Raw genomic sequence first — 15,827 nt, forward strand, 5'->3', positions numbered from 1 at the left:
GGGAGGGTGGGCGTTTCCAGCGCCCGCCGGACACCATGGCGCTCCGGGCGACGGCCCGGCTTGCCTGGACCTAGAACCGCTACTGGATCTAGCATCAACCGAGGGCTGAAAGCTGAATGACAGGGGGCTTGAGGGGACACAGAGGACTGAAGGCTGGATTGATGAGGGAACAGGAGGCTGGAATGACAGGTGGCTGGAGGGGACACAGAGGGCTGAAGGCTGGAAGAATGAGGGGCTGGAGGGGACACAGAGGGCTGAAAGCTGAATGACAGGGGGCTGGAGGGGACACAGAGGACTGAAGGCTGGAATGATGAGGGGACAGGAGGCTGGAATGACAGGGGGCTGGAGGGGACACAGAGGACTGAAGGCTGGAATGATGAGGGGACAGGAGGCTGGAATGACAGGTGGCTGGAAGGGACACAGAGGGCTGAAGGCTGGAATGATGAGGGGCTGGAGAGGACAGGTGGCTGGAGGGGAAACAGGGCTGAAGGCTGGAATGACAGGTGGTTGGAGGCTGGAATGATGGGGGGCTGGAGGGTACACAGAGGACTGGAGGCTGGAATGCCAGGGGACTGGAGGGGACATAGATAGGTGGAAGCTGGGGGGAACACGGGGCAGGAGGCTGGAGCGGACACAGGAGGCACATTTCAGGTTGAACTTCTGTTGTACGATGATGACATTGGTTATATTCCTACACAAACAGGCATCTTCCGGACCATGTGATATTCAACGTGAATAGTGACTACTGATTGAGGACACTGTCTGCCCACGGAGGATCAATTTCTTTAGAGGTTCCCCATTGCCGAGAAACCACCATATAGGTAAGGTGAGTTTTTATTTAGTACACACAAATACAGTACAGGTTGAGTCTCCGATATCCAAAATGCTTGGGACCAGGGGTATTTTGGATAATGGAATATTCCGTATTTTGGAATATTTGCATATCATAATGGAATATCTTGGGAATGGGACCCCAATATACACACATAATGCATTTATGTGTTATATACACCTTATACACACAGCCTGCTGGTCATTTTATACTATATTTTCAATAATTTTGTGGCTCAAACAAAGTTTGTGTACATACATAAAATTCAGTTATGTTTCATATACACCCTATACACACAGCTTGAAGGTAATTTTATACAATATTTGTAATAATTTCTGCCTTAGACAAAGTTTGTGTACATTGAACCATCAAAAATCAAAGGCTTAATTTTCTCAGTCATGGCAAAAAAAATCCGTATTTCGGAATATTCTGTATTTCGGAATATTTGGATATTGGAGACTCAACCTGTATTGATTTTTTTGTCCTGGGCTCTACTTGGTCTAGCCCGGCCCTGATATGACACACAAGGTCCCCCTCCTACAGGTGACTAAAAACGGACTAATGAGGAGTCTGAGGACCCAGGCGACACGTACCTCACTCCCTGGGCCCCCATTGGGATCTATGATGATGGATGGATCGCCGATGCAGTGGCAAGCACATCCTTGTCACCACTGCATATACACACACCGCCCACCCAAAAGTAAGAGTCTAGATCCGCCCCTGTCCCTCCCTGCTGGTGATCCATCATCCACCTGGCTAGCCCCGCCGCCGCCCACCAGTAGCAATCAGCAGCAGCAGTGCTGCACCCAACAAGGCCAGGCAGGTAGGGGACCCTGATGAGCTTTCTTCCTGTCACCCTATTTTTCACCCTTTCCTCCCATTTCCTTCTTTCCCGTTTTCGCCTGTGACATTCCAAGTGGGGTCCAGAGACACCTACTGTAATGTATGCACAGGATTGTTTGAGGGAGGGGGTCCCAAACCGGTACCTTGCCTAGGGCCCCATGAGGTCTAAATCCGGCTCTGCATACACCTGCAGCTTAGCACCACGTGGCCAGTGCTTGGTGTCCCAATTATGTGTCACTCACGCTCGTTACATCACCAGAGACCACAAAGGAGCATAGCCGTCACCAGACACCGATTTCTACAGTATAACAGCTATGGGACAGATTCAGAGGTGTATGCTATGCCAATATTTACACAGCAGAACGATTATCGTATGCATATATTCACACAGCAGCTGTATACATATATATAGGCCCTATATACGGAGGCGCAGTTACAGAGTGCATAGATTTTATGTGGTTATTTGGGCCGCAATCTCCACATAGACCGGTCACCTAGTGCATATAAGTTTATTCCTATATTGGCTCCTTGATCTCCCATGCTGTAACACATGCTGATAATCACCCTGATGTATTACACTCATACACATGCTTCTCACACTACATCCTGCAAGGAAACCACTGATATATTGTACCCCATGCTGTGATATACAAACCCCTGAGATTATACAATTATAACCCTTTTACACTGGAGCTAAAACCCGGGTTATTGAAGGGTTAACCCGGGCAGCTCCTTGGTGTAAAAGGGGTGAGGGTTGGACTGCCGGGTCGAGTGACCCAGCAATCCAACCCAGGTAAATAGCAGGTTTTAACACGGGCGTAGCCTATGAAACCTTGCTGTGTGTACGGCGCACTCCGGGTCTTGATGACCTGGAGTGAGCCGCATGCCGGCCGATTGGTCCGGCTTCAGTGGCGCTTGGAGATGACGTCATCTCCAAGCGTCCACTTTCATGCCGGAAAAGCCGGGTCTATGCAGACCCGACTGCGGTGTGAGCGGCGCCGACTCGGGAATATCCTGAGTCAGCGCCAGCTAAATTCCGGGTCTGATCCATATAGGAACCCTGTTCCAACTCCGGGTCAGACCCAGAATTTTGGTGGAAAAGGGGTATAACAGTGTAAGAGTGATACAGATTGTTGGTCATTCCTGCAGAAGATACGTTTTATGTGACCATATATCAGGAATTATTCATGTAAAGTGACTGTATGATATTTCATACATTTCTATTTTCTAAATACCTGAAAGACTTATGCAGATATTGCACTTCTGTCCACGGTAATAGGGGCTTGATATACATCATCTATGAATAATTGGATCAGTATCTTCTGATTTTCCCATTACTTATATGTCTGTGCCATTATCTATGTATTATATCACATAGATCACCATATATGAATTCCCCCAACATAGCGCTCTGCATTTGAAGAATAAAAAGAGAGAGATTATCTTATTAGAGAGAGTAGGACAGACCCTTCTTTTCCTATCGCTCCCAGAACAATTTTTTGACCTAATGCTGCTTATTAATTAAATACCTAATAAATGTACATTTTTAACTGATCAATTTATCATCATCATCATTTTACCTGCACTCTTGTCAGAAACCCCCTCTCAGCATATTAGATGTGCCTAGTCTCTTATATTAGACCATTCTGAATTCATAAAACATTACCATTCTTGGTGCCTCTATAATAGCCCCCCCCCCCTGCTGCTTTCACTGTATAATTAATTTGCAGCTGCTTCTAAGCTTTAATATCCTACTACACTTTATAATTGGTGGGTCTCTGTACAATCATATCCAGCCCTCTCACCTCCCTAATTCCACTTCACCTGTGTTGTTACTTACTAGATGAAAGCACAAAGGCACCCTGACCTCAATTACAGTATTGCCTTCTTCTACCCGGCAGACTGGTCCAGGGGACCTGTCTTCTGTTGTATTATTATAATGGTGAATTCGTTACCATGCAGGTACCATATAACCTTATGTACATTTTGACCTATGTTCCATTTCTGCAGTTATAAATAGATTTACAAAAAAACTTGAAATAATGCAAAAATAATGTGTAATTGACTTAATCTTCAAAATACACTAAATAAAAGTCTATTCCACAAATTCCTCTACCTCTCCATGAAACACAGATCCTCACTAATAGTATATATGTGTTATAGTGTATATGAGAGAGCAGCAAGCTGGTCACATGACAGGATTCCCATCCTGGCCTCATGCACCTGTAGTCATGGCAACAGCATTGTTTACTTTCAAAGTTGTGAGCGGCAGTTACATCTTCCAACTGACGTTTTTGGAGAAGACGGAGCCCAGTGAGCAGTAGCAGCAGCCAGCACAGGAGTCAGTGACAATGGCCGGAAGGAAGAGGAGCAGGAAGATGAACAACAGAGAGACAGCACCAGAGCCAGCCAGGAAGGGAGCATCTGAGCTGGAAAGGAAGATACCAGGCCCTGAAGATTATCAAGAGAAGAGGAGCGGGAAGAGGAGCCGGAAGAGAAAATGGCGACAACAGGAATCCCTGGTAGAGAAGAGGAAGACATCGGGCAGCAAGGAGAAAGCATTACATGGAGACCAGCAGAGACCAGGTAGAGAGGGGAAGGAGGGTACATCAGGGAATACACCCATTAGTATGGGGCAGATGTAGGGCCCCAGCAGTATCAGAGACACTAAATGTAGTTGGATATTCATCTAATTTACTTTATAATGTTACACTGGCAAAGTGTTTAATAGAAAATGTTACTATATAAACAATAATAAGGGGTTTCATGATGCTGCATGTGATGAGCTGCTTATTACAGTTATTCAGATACAGATATTAATAAAAGGAAAATCTCCCCTCTTCTAGCCGGTCCCTACACGGGGGCACAGTAACATGAGCATTACTCTATCCTCTGCCACCAGCTGTCACACACATGTTATACACACACTATGCTATATCCATGGGCTCAGGGCTGCTGGCTCATAGGCTTATAGAGACAGAACCTCCCCCAAGCATTCACATTAATGGGCACCGGGGGAATTAGCTGGCAAGGTTTGGCTTATATATGGGAAAATGGGGCACAAGGGAAAATGTGACCCCAACATTACATAATACACAATAGGCGTTACTGCACGTCACCCATCTATCTGCAGTGCCTGAGCTGTGTGATACCTGGTGGGAAAGGATACAGAGCAATTCCCATATTACTGTGACTCCATGTAGGGACTGGCCAGATACATTTCCTCTATTTAAATGAAATACAGCTTGGAGTGTAAATAGGTGAGCGCAGTGCATGTATGAGATTGGAAAACTAGAGTTTGCAACGTTTTAGTGCTTTAATGCGCTTTTGTCAAGCAATACAATTGTATTGCTTGACAAAAGCGCATTAAAGCGCTGAAACATTGCAAACTGTAGTTTCTTGAATCTTTATTCCATAAGCCCAGAGCGCTGCAGTCTCCTATCACTATTTCTCTACTTACGGGTCAGTCGACAGTTGTCTCTTATGGAGGGCACCCAGCAGGGTTTATTTGAGTACAAATGAGTGCTACACATAATTACTATACACAGTATATGGACTATGGGCCTGACTCAGAGATGGACACATTGCGGATATGAACACGGTTATAGATTATCGGTAGCCTGTACATGTGTATATGTCACCCTGCGCATGCGTCAAGTTTATTTATTGATGTCACTCGCAGTGAAGATTTATCCGTGAAGTGAGTGACAGGCAGGGACCATTTGTGGGTGGTAACAGGGAGGTGATGACTTAAATGCTGATGTCTCATGACCAGTGGCGGATCTTGCCTAGGGGCTGTGAGGCTACAGCCCCCCCAGTAATATCCACCACTTCAGTATAAAGTCAGTGCAGTCCGTGACTGCATTCTCTACACTACTGTGACTGGCAGTGGCTTCCTATTGGAGGAGCCACCTGCCAGTCAGATATACAACAGGCAGTCTCAGGGGGAGATGTCTCCTCCCCCTGGGGCTGCCAGTCCCGGCTGCTATTAGCAGAGAGCGGCTTCCAGTATGAAGCCACTACTCTGCCTTTACACCAGCCCTAACCGGCTCCTAGGGGCTGCAGACAATGCAGCCCTTTGGAAGCTGGTGACATGCACATGTGCACGCGCAGCTCCCAGCCGCTAGTGTGCATGCGCCGGTCCCAGCACTTGACAGATTGATGCCGGGACCCGCAGGTAGAGGTGAGTGACGCTCGTTTCCAGTGGTGGCAGCCCCCCTCATCTAAGAGGGTAAGAGCCGCCGCTGCTCATGACCGTATTCTGGGTGAGTCTCTGCCTGTGATTGCGATCCTGTACGCAGTAAAAGTGGTTCCGACGTCTCAGTTCCAGCGGGCATTTTACATGACCGTAGGGTTACTCAGGAGGCCGATGCTGCGTCTTTATACGCAGCTGCTTGGATTTGCGAAACCGCCAGTGTTCATCTCAGTACAAATCCCGGTGCCTGCACATCTCCATATTTCCGCACAGCTGCTCCGTACAAAATGGCAGCGGCGGTGGTGACATTAGCGTTCATCTCTGACTCGTGCCCTATATTACTGAGATTAATATCAGTCATGTTATAAGACTGGTGCCGCCATTATATATAACATTGTATGTGAGTAACAATTTCTCCTGCGTTATCCTTTGGGTACAATATGATATATTCTATGAATAACAGTAACAGTAATATTAGGTTATCTTATAAGATATGTGTTGGATAATTTGGGAACTTGGTAATAAAATGTATATAGATGTGTTATATACAAATAGCTAGTCCTCCTTATATCTGGTCTCTGTTAGTGTCTCTCTGTGGGTTATGTGTCCCTAATAATAAGGCAGCAGTTACAGTATATGTAATTAAGGTTTATTATTATTATTATTATTCAGGCTTCTGATCTTTTTTAATGTCTTAAAAGGTGACGATGGAAAGAGAAGAAAGGAAGACAAGAAGAGGAGATGGAGACATGAGGGATCTATTATATTCCCGAAGAGAAAGAGAGCGTCGGACGAGGCTGAAACGTTGGCGGATGATCAGCCAATGCCAGGTAGGGAGGGGAAGGCGGTTTTCATCAGGAAAGGTTCTTTTTATTTTTTACATTGACAAAGACTTAGGGCGGGACGCATGACCAGCGCCGCAAAGGGCTGCTCTCTCGGTAAGAATGGCCTTTTGCGATGGAGGGACTTCCGGGTCTATGACCCAGAAACTTTCCGGCGTCCTTCTGTGCATGCCGCAGGGGGTGCTGGGAGGGATCCAATCAGATCTTATAGCACTCTGCAGAAAGAAGCCCATAGGCTTTTATGGGTAACGCCATCAAGAAGATGCCGTTACCCATCGCAACCAAGCCCCGGAGTGCATCTCATTCGGGGCTTGGTGTACATGAGAAATGCGGTCAAACCTCCATTTTCAGGGTTTGACCGCATTTTTCATCCCGCCCTTATAATGAAAATATTACTATATAAACAATACTGAGGGATTTCCCCATGTTCCTTGTATCTGTATGTGCTTACTACAGTTATTCAGATGAAGATGTTTAAATAAAAAAAAAATGATTAGTACAAATATCATTTATGGAGACAGGGACATGTACTGTACAATGGTTTTGAAAAATCCCACTGCAATGGGTTCTAAACCAGCCACTTAGTAAATATGGGGTTTATATTATTCTACTGGGAAAAATATTGATGTTCATTCAAAGTCCTACTCTAAAGTGTGGCTTCTCAGTGTTTTTGCGCTTAGTAAATCAGCAGGATGCAATCCCAATGGGAAACCGCAGCCAAACCAAAGGCAGTTCAAACCCGTAGTAAATTTTCCCCTTAATGTGCTTATGGTTTTTGTTTTTATTTTTCTGGATCTATAGTACATACTGTACTTTACTTGGTACAACTTTAAATATTTAACTATATTTAAACTAAAGGAATTGATGTCAACATATTTTTCTCAAGTGGGAATATAGATGCAAACAGTTTCAGACTCTTTTTGATAGGTTATAAAAACTCTACATTCTGTAATAATAAGTAGTAAAAAAAAAAGTTGTGTTTTATATCAAGAGCTGAACTGAGACATGAAGGGCCCATTCGTGGAATGTAATGGTTGGTGCCCATTTCAGCTTCATGCCACTTTAGGGGTACGGGCAGACCCTGGCGGTGATATGATTTGTCCTACAACTACAGGATCAGCCCAAAGAGGAATTGGCTAATGCAGTATAAAAAACAAAAACATCTCCTTGTTCACCAGTAATAATAGGGCTTTTGGTGCTTTGATAATTTGCATGAGGATCCCTGACCGCTAGTTCCTTAAAACCAATTAATGCATGTGATTATGGAGTAAAAGCTTGATGTTTAGGATCCATACTATTGGAACAATCATCTATACAGTTGCTCAACAAAAATACTAAAGTCCCAAGATTGTGCTCACCTGCCATCCTCACATTCATTTACGTGGTCCTGGACACGGTTGTGCCTCCGGTAGTCCATAACGCTTCAGGTCAGCAGCCCCAGAACTTCTTGGACTTCAGTAAAAGTATAAGATATGTAAGGGATGAAGAGGTGAGAACTAGAAGAAAAAGGAGGAGGCAGGACAAAGTACAGGGCAGTATCTAAAGTTTGAGGGGCCCAGAGGAAATGCTGGTGGTGGGGGACAATTATTGCTGCTGACAGGGGAAGGGCAGAGAGGCTGCCAATGAAAGGTGAGGGGTAGTGGAGCTGCTGCCAAAAGGGAAGTGCAGAGGGGCTGCTGCTGACAGGGAAAGGGCACAGAGTCAAGTCTGGTGCAGACAGGTGAAGCGCGTAGAGTCTGGTGCAGACAGGGGAGGAGCAGAGAGTCTGATACAGACAGGGGAAGGGCGTAGAGTCTGGTGCAGACAGAGGAGGAGCAGAGAGTCTGGTGCAGACAGAGGAGGAGCAGAGAGTCTGGTGCAGACAGGGGAGGAGCAGAGAGTCTGGTGCAGACAGGGGAGGAGCAGAGAGTCTGACACAGACAGGGGAAGGGCGTAGAGTCTGGTGCAGACAGAGGAGGAGCAGAGAGTCTGGTGCAGACAGAGGAGGAGCAGAGAGTCTGGTGCAGACAGAGGAGGAGCAGAGAGTTTGGCACAGACGGGAGGAGCAGAGAGTCTGGTGCAGACAGGGGAGGAGCAGAGAGTCTGGTGCAGACAGGGGAGGAATAGAGAGTCTGGCTCTGACAAGGGAGGAGCAGAGAGTCTGGTGCAGACAGGGGAGGAACAGAGAGTCTGATCGGATCCCTCCCAGCATGCCCCACGGCCGACGCGTCACTCTGCGCATGGTCAGATGGACTCCCGGGTCATAAACCCGGAAGTCCACGGCACAGCGCACATCGCAAAAAACAGCTTTTATCGGAAGAGTTGTCCTTTGCGCTACTGATCGCATATGTTAGTGCATATGCGATCAGTTGGAAATGCAAAGCATGGCAGGATGTACTCCGCAAGGTTAGTACATCCCGCCTTATATCATCACACACACACTCTCTCTCTCTCAGCTCCTCACCAATGCCGTCACACCAGAACACACTGAGGCACTGCTGGGTCTGTCATACAGTGCACATGCAGTGAGTGCCTGACAGTGACACTGTGACACTGACTGCTCAGTTACCATAAACGCCCTATCGGTATATGTGAACACAAATCCAAACCAGTACAGCTTAACAAACCTTACATAACTTATGTAAAATAAAGACACAGACAACTTTATTGATATAAAAATAAGATCAGCCTTTATTTTAAATACAAAAAACGACTGGTGACGGAAAGAAAGAGCGTCATAAGCCAATGGTCCAAATTCACTTTAAGCAATTTCCACTATCCTCCACCATACTTGCAGGGCCAATTGCCCTTTAAGCAAGTAATCTTTAAGGTCTCCAAATCAGGCACCAATACACTCATAAAAAGGCCCGGCCAGTAAGCCAGTGCAGCTGACCCCAGAAGGTTAACGTCAACAGTGTATTGATGCCGATTGCACCCCAAAATAAATTGCAGTGAACCTAACCCTTTACCTGACGCTCCTTCCAGCCACGCCCGACGACACCTCTTAAAGACGGGCCCGCCATCAGTCTAAACTAAACTACATAATCCCCTAAAGATACTTTCCAAGAACAGCGGCGTCCCCTCTTCAGTAAGGTGAACTCCATCCGAACGGAACAGGTGAGAATCTCTAAAGCGTATCAAAAGATGATTTATCACCAGGCCACCTAAAGCTACCACTCTTTTTGCCACTAGGGAATTAACCTTGCGTCTTGCCTTGTCGACTAACACCCCAGGCCTCGCGCTCCTCCAACACTGCCTGGGAATGATAGCCAACCAAACCAGATTACACCATGGCCACCAGGAACAAATGGTCTCAAGATCCTTAACTACCTTGTACCTCAAATCTAAGGATGACTGAGACCCCAGATCATTGCCCCCCAAATGCAAGACTAGAACACCAGGAGCCCCAAAACACGACGCCATCTCTAACAGCAAACCTAGCAGTGCGTCCCAGCGCATACCTCTCCTGCCTAACCAGCGAATGCTGTCTACTGCTACAAATGACTGAGGGTCACACGCCAAGGGCGATGTAGCTGCCCAATGGATAAATGAGTGACCCACGACCCATATGGGGCGAGGGTCCAAATTAGCTCCTGCAAGAAAAAACACAATGTAACAAGGTTACCAAATGGAAGCCAAAACTTAGCACAAACGAAATGTCGGCATCAAAAGAGAGAAAGAAAGGTAAAGATAAAAGACAGGGGGGAGGAGGAGGGGGAGCAAAGGGGGAAAAAAACCTAACTTGGCCCGAGGTGAAAACCTGAAAAAACCTGCCCGGATAACAATAGCCAATCAGTTTCCGTGGTTCAGGGCAAAAACAGGGCAAAATCCCTCAGGGCCCCCACCGATAACGGTGACGAGCGGTAACAGAAAAATTCCAAGTTATAATAATACAATAGTAAGACAATATACAATGCAGAAGCAAACATATCAGTGCCGAACATAGCGTTTATAAGCGTTCGATTTCCATCGCCCTAGCGCTTTAATTTCTGAAACCGACCATCCAGCACGGGCTGCGGCTGTAGCCGCCCCGATCCGAAAGGAATGGGAACCGTATACCCCTTGAGGCAAGCCGAGGTACTGGGTACACCGCTGAAGGACAGATCGGAATTGATACATGGTCAAGGGGGAACCATCACCATGGATCAACCACGCACCTGGCAAGTTGGGCCGAAGGCGCAAATACTGTCTGGCCAGCGCAACTGGGCAAACACATGCATCCGAACATGCCGCCAAATACACCCAGCGACCTCTACCCAACTGATCTGTTTTGGATCGCTGCAGCTTACACATCAGAGACCGGGCGACGATAATGTGTGAATACAGTAAAGCAGGAGGGGCCCGACGAGAAGCAGCTACCAACTCGCTGATGTGAAAAGCCCCGTGAAAGGCCATCGCAAAAGCGAGCCGGAAAAGTATCGTTTCATAAGGGGACGTGCAAACATCAGACAATACAATCACAAACTAAAAAAAAGTAACGAAAAAGTAACTGGTCTTCTGGGGTCATCCTGAACCGGGGCCATTCTAGCCCAACCTTTAACAGCCCTTTGTACTTAGAATCCCTTGGTAAAATCCCGACGCCCATGCAAGCGCAAGAAAAACGAAACGCCGCAAATGATTCTCGCCACCACCGCCCTGGACTTACCAGCAGAATATAGACCCCATATAAAAGATAAAAAGACTTGGTAAATCCGCTTACCTCTGTCACGCTTGCGGGAGAAAAAGGACTCCCACGGGTTCCAGGCAGACTGGTAGGACCTCAACGTGCTGGGGGCGAGCGAGTGCCGCGCTAACCCCTCCATTCCGGACAAATAACCTGCCAACAATGAGGGGGGCAGATATCACCAATCGCTGCCGCAGAAGGTGCAAGTTCCCTAAATCTAACCCATTGAAAGCGGGATAGCGCATCTGCAATGGAATTGTCTACGCCGGGAACATGCCTTGCTTCGAAGTGAACATTACATGCCAGACAGCGCAAAACAAGCTGTGCAAGGAGCCTGAGAACCGTCAAGGATGTAGACTTCTGCCGGTTAATACCATAAACTACCCCCAAGTTGTCGCACCAAAATATGACATGCCGGTTACGGAGCCGATCACCCCACAACTCCAGGGCAACAACTATGGGAAACAGCTCGAGTAAAAGAAGATTCTTGGTCAGCCCCCCGGCAACCCAAGATGAAGGCCACTGGGAAGTGGACCAAGAGCCCTCCAGGTAGGCTCCAAAACCAGTAGCACCGGCTGCATCCGTGAAAAGCTGCAGCTGTGCACTGGCAGCTGGGGGATGCAACCAAAAACTAATGCCATTGTATGTTTCCAAAAAAAAAAAACACCCCAAACTCGAAGATCTCTCCTAATTTCGGAAGACAATCGTATGAAATGATGGGGTCGGCGTGTTCCTGTGGTCGCTCTCTCTAATTTACGACAGAAAACCCGCCCCATGGGGATTACCCTGCATGCAAAATTGAAGAGCCCTAGTAACGATTGCCCTTGCCTCAAGGTAATCCTACCTAGTGACAATGCAAGCGTAATGGCGTCGCGAAGCTTCGCTATCTTCTCTGCAGGCAAACGGCAACAACCGGCAGCCGTATCGTTCTCGATACCAAGGTACGATAGACGAGTGCAAGGCCCCTCCGTTTTATCGGAAGCAATTGGGACCCCGAACTCACTAAACAAAGCCTGCAGAGAAAACATAAGCTCCGCACAATGAGGGGAACCAGCCGGCCCAACACATAGGAAGTCATCGAGGTAGTGGGCCACCCCGGACTCCCCAGTGCCCACGCAAACACACCAATGCAGGAAAGAACTAAAAGCTTCAAAATAAGAACACGACACGGAGCATCCCATGGGGAGACACTTGTCGAAGTAAAAGCCGTCCTCTAACCTAAAGCCCATGAACCGAAATGAGTCGGGGTGCAAAGGCAATAGGCGAAAGGCAGACTCCACATCGACCTTACCCAACAAGGCCCCCGTACCCTCCAATTTCACTAAACTAAGGGCATCTTCGAATGACTGATAACAAACCCGAGCTAACGATTCGGGTAGGGCATCGTTCACCGACCCCCCAGCTGGAAAGGATAGATGTTGTATCAACCTGAACTTCCCGGGGGCCTTCTTGGGCACCACTCCCAATGGAGAGAGAACTAAATTGAGCAAAGGACGGGCAGCAAAAGGCCCAGCCATGCGCCCCAGCTGCACCTCCTTGGCCACTTTGTCTTTCAGAATACCCGGCAATAGGTAAGCTGAACGTAAGTTTTTGGGTTCCCCTAACAGCACATTACCCACCACCGGGAGCTGAAACCCCTCGGTGAAGCCATCAAGCAAAAACAACGCCGTCTCGCGCAATGGGTACCTAAACAACCACTTAAGGATTGCCTCCACGCGGACTGGCGATGGAGCTCTATGGAGCGGCACCGGACCCAGTAGGTCTGGAGCCAGCGGAAGAAGCAGGGGCAGGCAATCTGGGGCATTCCTTGGCTGGATGGGGGGCACCGCAACGCAGACAGTGGTGTCGAAAATGACACCGGGCTCCCGCTGCACTATTGCCGTTGTTAAAAGCAAAACAACGGCCTTTGGCAGCCGGAACCTTAGAGAAACGACTCTGGGCGTTTCCCTGGCCGCCGGACTTCCGTCCGGAAGATACCTCAGTGGTCAGAGGAGCGGGCTGTGTTACCTCCAACCAGACTTCCACGTCCCTCCACCCCAAATCCATAATTTTTACGCCTGACTGTTTGCGGCGAAACTCCTCGTCGTACTGTCGCCATACAGGGCCGCGTGACGTACGGAAAAGCCTCTGAATCAGGTGAAGGTATCGTATCACGTTCATGGCCTCTTCCGGACGGGTTTTAAGGTAACAGCCCGCAAAAACATAAAAGCCACTGAGCCAATTTATATAAGAACGATGGACATCCTCCCCGATGCCCCCTTTCTTTTTGCAGCGGCTAAAGCTTTGCGAGATTTGGACGTAAGAGCAAACACGTCAACGTACTTGCCCTTATTAATTTTCTCACGCATACGCGGCCTTAGCCCACGGAGAATTGCCGTATTAGCACAGCGGACGACGTCCCCTGGGCTAATATCCGATTCCCCGCTTTCACTGGAGGACCGACGACGGCGGCGACGCGACCATCTAGATGCACGTGAGCGACGCGGCCGCTTGGCTTTACGACGGTGATGCCTACGACTTCCGCTAGAAGTGGATGTATCACTAGATTCTGAGCTAACTAGCCCCTCACTCCACTCACTATCCGACTCACCCGAAGTGGACGCCCCTTCATCCTGTGGGGTGTCATTGGATCTGTGACCCTCGGCCAATGAACCCGATGCAGAAACGCCGGACTGCCCAGGAACGACCGGATCCGCCACCCGAAATGACTTCCGGGAATTATAAGACGCGGATTCCTCCACACCTCTTCCGGAGAGACCTGCAACAACAGAGGAGGAGGCCAGCGACAACGTGTTCACATTCCCTTCATTCCCACCCCGTGTGGCGGGACCAGACCTTGAGGGCCTGGTACCAACCGGCAAGGAAGAGACGGAGGAGACAGAGGAGAAGGAGAAACGGTGGTTGTCACAGGTGCAGGTAGGCTACACATCGCGGACAACTGCGCAAAAAGTGGCGTCAATTGCTGTAACGCAGGAGTCTGATCCCCTCCGCCGGACCCGTTCACATTATGTAATAGAGGAGTAAGTGCGCCTACCAGAGCCACCAACACTCCTGTCAGTGCACCTAATTCTGGGGAGGGCGTAGGAGCAGGGGTACTAATGGCCTGAGGGGCACTTGTGCGGCTGGCAGCATAGGGACAGGAGGACCCCCAATCCCTTAAACCATGCACGCGTGTATTAACCTGCCTATCACCCCGCCTGGCATATGGTCGTTGAGGGAACACAGCACCTTCCTCACCCTGACTGGATCCTGAAGGATCAGGAGATCCTCCTAATTCTGACCCTGACCTCTGTAAGCCAAAATGGCCGCCGCCCTCTGCCTCTAAAATGGCGCCGGCGTCCCTAGAGGACCCGGCCGCCAAACTGCTGCCTTGATGGGGCCGTTCATATGCCCACGGGCGCACACCCGCGGGCTGCCGGGACCCCTTATTATTGGCGCTAGCGCTGCGCTACTGGGTGGGGAGGCTGGAGCCCGCCGGCGGCCGCCCCGACCACGTGGTACAGCAGCGGTGCTCCCGCTGCTATCGGGGGAGGAAGCGGGAGCCCGCCGGCGCCTACCCCGCCTGCGGACAGCTTGAATAGAGCTGCCGCTATTGCTGGGAGAGGACGCCAGCGTGCGCCCACGCCCCCGCTGGCCCTGAACCCCGGAGCCATCCACAGACTCCGGAGCTGGAGCTGCGGTGACTGGTGATGTAGGGGGAGCATCTGCGGCGGGGGGGAGGCCAAAAGACACCCTCAGCTCCCTCTCCCCGGCCGGACAAGAGGAGGCCCACCTGCGCGTGAGAGTCCCTAGGGACTCTACATAACGCGCTGGTATAGGAGCAGAGCGCCGGGGCCTGGACATCTCAGCAAGCACTAAGGTGAGGAGGTGGGGGGGGTTTGAATTTTATTACTATACTACTGCGGGCAGCACACTTAGGATAGAGAGAGGGAAAGGCAGAGCAGAAAAGGCAGAATAGAGAAAGTAAGAAAGTAGGAAGATAAAGTATAAAGAAAGGCTTTATCACAGCCCAAATATCCTGTACTTGCCTGAAAGTCCAAGAAAAAGAAGAGGCAGAGCCCTGCCTAACACTGAACTAAATCACTAAACTCCTCCCACCAGTATGACCTACACTATCCTAATAGGCTGACAAAAACTTACCAAATTTAACCCTATCAATACCACTATACTGATTCCTATCTGTGCACTCAAATCCCTAGGGGTTTAAGCTACGTTCCTGTACATAAAGGCCCTCATTCAGAGCCGTTCGCTATTTGCGGTCGTTCGTTTAAAAACAAGGGGTGGCTATTCAAATGATCCGTACGCACATTGCAGTCTGTTCACACCTCTAAGTCTGAACGAACGAGCAAAACATACGCTCGTTTATTTGTTAAAAACGCCCCCTGGCCGCACGCATCCTACGTCATGTCCGCTATTTATTAGATTAATCGAGTACATCGACCAGCGTATGAACTGCTCGCTATTCTTGTGGTT

General features: G+C 48.8%; 1 pseudogene; it reads right to left on the bottom strand.

The window, feature by feature from the left end:
• Window positions 1-10,621: 10,621 nt before the first annotated feature.
• Window positions 10,622-11,493, bottom strand: LOC148436256 (uncharacterized; annotated as a pseudogene).
• Between the last annotated feature and the right edge of the window lie 4,334 nt (window positions 11,494-15,827).

The sequence above is a fragment of the Taudactylus pleione genome, unplaced genomic scaffold (genome assembly GCF_031769625.1).
Source record: "Taudactylus pleione unplaced genomic scaffold, aTauple2 ptg001862l, whole genome shotgun sequence".
NCBI lineage: Eukaryota > Metazoa > Chordata > Amphibia > Anura > Myobatrachidae > Taudactylus > Taudactylus pleione.